Here is a 4,887-nt window from a genome sequence, read left to right on the forward strand (position 1 = left end):
CAATCCTCTCGCCTTAGCCTCCCAAAGTGCTGGGATTACAGGCTTGAGCCACCATGCCCAGCTTCATGATGCTTAATCAGTGAGGGAGCTTGGCAGCACATGTGATGCTACATCTTTCTAGTCATTTTAGTCTTTTCCCTAATTTCCATCATCTGCCCTCCAAACTTTTCCATATCATCTCCTATTTCATGTGCTCAGCGTCCCTATTAGGGGTGGTCTATGGACAGTTAAGGACAAGTTGTCTTCCCCATCCCCCACATTCCTCAGACTTTGGGCTTCTCCTGTCCAGAATGCAGGGTCCCTCCTCCTCCACCGGGGTCTGCCCCTTCCTTCCTCTTCCCATGGGGTGTCTTCTCTTTTTTTTTTTGAGTCAGAGTCTCACTCTGTCACCCAAGCTGGAGTGCAGTGGCATCCTGACTACCACTGCAGCCTCGACCCGCTAGGTTCAGATCTTTCTGCTTCAGCCTTCCAAGTAGCCGGAACCACAGGTGCGTGCCTCCATGCCCAGCTAATTTTTTTGATTTACTGAAGAGACGAGGTCTTGCCACGTTGCCCAGGATGGTCTTGAAATCCTGAGCTCAGGCAATCCTCTCACCTCCGTCTCTCAAAGTGCTGGAATTGCAGACATGTGCCACTGTGCCTAGCGGCATCTTCGACATTGAGATCTTTCCCCACCGGTGCTTTGGCCCCCATCACTGCGGGTCTATCCTTACATCCTCCTCCTCCTTCTCTTCCCGATTCTTGCGTTTCTTTACAAGCTACTCAGGCCCTGTCTGTATAACCCATCCATTGCCCTTTGGGGCATTTATCTCAGGGAATTAAAAACTTATGTTTATTCATGCAAAAACCTGTTCATGAGTGTCACAGTGGCTCGACTCATGATTGCCAAAAACGGGAAGCAACCCAAATGCACTTCAGGGGGTGAATTGCCAAACCAATTGTACAACGTGCAACTATGGAACAAGAAGCAATGAAAAGGGACAACTGATACATGCCACAACTAAGCTATCTCAAAAGGTTACATGCTGTAGGAGTCTTTTCATACTATCTCAGAAGGTTACATGCTGTAGGAGTCCGTTGATACAATTTTTTTTTTGAGTTGGAGTCTCACTCTGTTGTCCAGGCTGGAGTGCAGCGGCATGCTCATGGCCACCCCAGCGTCGACCTGCTGGGCTCTGGCGATTCTCCCAAGTAGCCGGAACTACAGGCGCATGCTACCGTGCCCAGCTAGTTTTTGATTTATTGTAGAGACGAGGTCTCGCCAAGTTGCCCGGGCTGGTCTTGAACCTGTGGGTTCAGGCAATTCACTTGCCTTGGCTTCCCAAAGGGCTGGGATTACAGGCTGAGCCACTGAACCCGGTGGATACAGTTTTTTTTTTTAGGACAGGATCTCGCTCTGTCACCCAGGCTGGAGTGCAGTGGTGTAATCATAGTTCACTGCACCCTCCAACTCCTGAGCTCAAGTGATCCTCCTGTCTCAGGCTCCTGAGTAGCTGGGACTACAGGTATGCACCACTATGCCTAGTTTATTTGAAAAACTGTTATGTAGAGAAGGGGTCTTGCTATGTTGCCCAGGCTGGTCTCGAACTCCAAGTCCCGCCTTGGACTGGAATTATACTGTGAGCCACTGCATATGGCCCATTTATATAATGTTATTGAGGTAATAAAATTACAGCAGTAGAGAACAGATTAGTGGTTGCCAGGGGTTAGGGGGAGTCATGGCCATAAAAAAGTAGCATAAGCCAGGTTCGGTGGCTCAGCCTGTAATCCTAGCGCTTTGGGAGGCGGAGGTGAGTGGATTGCCTGAGCTCGCAGGTTCGAGACCCACCTGGGCAACTTGGCGAGACCTCATCTCTACAATAAATCAAAAAATTAGCCAGGCGTGGTAGCACACGCCTGTAGTTCCAGCTACTTGGAAGGCTGAGGCGGAAGGATTGCCAGAGCCAGCAGGTCGAGGCTGCAGTGGCTGGGAGCGGCCACTGCACTCCAGTCTGGGCGACCGAGTGAGACTCCGACTCAAAAAAAAAAAAAAGTAGCATGAAGGACCAGGTGATGAAGGAACAGTTCTGGATCTGGAATGTGGTGGTTACATTAGTTACACAGGTGATAAGATTGCACACAACTATAAACACACGCATGCACACAGGCTCCAGAAGTGATGAAATTGTAAACAGAGCCGTGGGTGGCACCCGCATCAGTTCTGGCTCTGGGGGCTCTATCGCTGAACAGAACATTCCCACTGGAAGGCCAGGCAGACGCTGCACAAGGGCTAGGTTTTTTTCCCCAATTTCCTGTGAATCAATAATTATTTCCAAATTAAAAGTTTGGGGAGCCGGGCTCGGTGGCTCAGCCTGTAATCCCGCGCTTTTGGAGGCCGAGGTGAGTGGATTGGCTGAGCCCACGGGTTTGAGACCCGCCTGGGCAACTTGGAGAGACCTCATCTCTACAATAAAAATCAAAAAATCAGCTGGGCGTGGTGGCGCACACCTGTAATTCTGGCTACTCGGAAGGCTGAGGCGGAAGGATCGCCAGAGCCCAGCAAGTTGAGGCTGCGGTGGCCGGGAGCAGCCACTGCACTCCAGTCTGGGTGACAGAGTGAGACTCCAACTCAAAAATAAAATAAAATAAAATAAAATAGCCGGGCTCGGTTGCTCAGCCTGTAATCCCAGCACTTTGGGAGGCTGAGGTGAGTGGACTGCCAGAGCCCGCGGGTTCGAGACCCACCTGGGCAACTTGGTGAGATCTCATCTCTACAATAAAATAAAAAATTAGCTGGGCGTGATAGTGCGCGCCTGTAGTTCCAGCTACTTGGAAGGCTGAGGAGGAAGAATCGCCGGAGCCCAGCAGATCTGGGTGACAGAGTGAGACTCCAACTCAAAAATAAAATAAAATAAAATAAAATAAAAGTTTGGGGAATAAAAATAATTACATATCTGTAAAACAATACAAAGAAGAAAAGACTATCTTGGTAATGACCTTGGGTTAGGAAAGGCATCCTTTTTTTTGAACTGGTGTCTCTCTCTGTCACTCAGGCTGGTGTGCAGAAGTGCAACCATGGCTCACCACAGCCTTGACCTCCTGGGCTCAGGCAATCCTTCCACCTCAGCCTCCTGAGTAGCTAGGACTAAAGGCACGTGCCAGTACACCCATCTAATTTTTTTATTTTTTGGTAGAGATGAGGTCTTGCCTCCAAAATTGCTGGAATTATAGCTGTGAGCTACTGCACCTGGCCAGGGAAGGCTTTCTTAGACTGTGAAGAGTCAAACCATGAGGATGAGATTTACACATATGGTATCAACATTTACAATTTACTTATTTATTTTTTTGAATCAGGGTCTCACTCTGCCATTCAGGCTGGAGTGCAATGGCACAATCATGGCTTACCACAGCCTCAGTCTCCTGGGCTCAGGTAATCCTTTCAACTCAGCCTCCCAAGTAGCTAGTATTACAGGTATGTGGCACACATCTAGTTAATTTTTTAATTTGTTGTAGGGATGAGATCTTGCTATGGTGTCCAGGCTGAACTCAAACTCCTGGGTTCAAGCAATCCTCCCGCTGTGGCCTCCCAAAATGCTGGCATTACAGGCGTGAGCCTGTAATTAATTATGTTTTTTGTCTTGTTTTGAGTTGGAGTCTCACTCCATCACCCAGGCTAGAGTGCAGTGGCACACTCACAGCCACCCCAGCGTCGACCTGCTGGGCTCCAAGTAGCTACCATGACCGGCTAACTTTTTTTTTATTTATTGTAGAGATGAAGTTGCCCAGGCTGGTCTCAAACCTGTAGGCTCAGGCAATCCACTTGCCTTGACCTCCCAAAGTGCTGGGATTACAGGCTGAGCCACCGAGCCCCGCCAATTTTATGTTTTAAAAATTGCAAATTTCTCCTGCTGTTCTCTCGCTCACCTTAGCTTTGTTTCTGTCATACAGAGAGCCCATCACCTATTAATCTGGCCAAAGTTACAAAATTTGACAATACCAAGAGTTGGTAAGGATGCAGGTCCCTGGAGCTCACACAGACTGATTGGGGAAGGAAGGACTGGTTCAGGAAACAAAGGTAAAAGGAACACCCCATGGGCCATCTCCAGGGGTATGGTGGGCAGATGGAGCCTTTGGGCCTCTCTTAGAAATAAAAGGACCCCAGCAGGTCAAGGTTGCAGTAGCTATAAGCCTAGGTGACAGAGTGAGACTCCAACTCAAAAAAATTAATTAATTACATTAAAAAATAAAAGATAAAAGGGCTCAGAGCCCATGACAACCATGATTCCTCCAGAAATAAATCCTGGAGAAACACTGGCATACCAGGAGCTCCCAGCAGCACTGACTGCAGGCAGATGCAGGATGCTGTGAATACCTGGCATCGATCCATGTGGAAAGGGCTAGGCAGACAAGCTACATTATAGTGTAGGTAAAAGAAATGAGCTATGTCTGGATGTACCAGTGAGGACACATCTCAAAAACACATTGAAGGAAAAACACGGGCTGGGCACAGTGACTCACACCTGTATTTTGGGAAGCCGAGGCGGGAGGACTGTTCAAGTCCAAGAGTTTAAGTCCGGCCTGGGCAACATAACGAGACTTCATCTACACAAAAATTTTTTAAAGATTAGCCAGGCATGGTGCCATATGCCTGTAATCCCAGCTACTCAGGAGGCTGAGGTGGGAGGATCACTTGAGCCCAGGAGTTTGAGGCTGTAGTGAGCTGTGATTGTACCACTGAACTCCAGCCTGGGTGACAGAGCAAGACCCTGCCTAAAAAAAAGAAAGGAGCCAGGCTCGGTGGCTCAGCCTGTAATGCCGCGCCCTTGGGAGGCTGAGGTGAGTGGATTGCCTGAGCCCGCGGGTTCAAGACCCGCCTGGGCAGGCGAGACCTCATCTCTACAATAAATC

This window comes from Carlito syrichta, unplaced genomic scaffold, assembly GCF_000164805.1.
Source record: "Carlito syrichta isolate Samal-C Ts95f unplaced genomic scaffold, Tarsius_syrichta-2.0.1 Scaffold126536, whole genome shotgun sequence".
In the NCBI taxonomy this organism is placed as follows: Eukaryota; Metazoa; Chordata; class Mammalia; order Primates; family Tarsiidae; genus Carlito; species Carlito syrichta.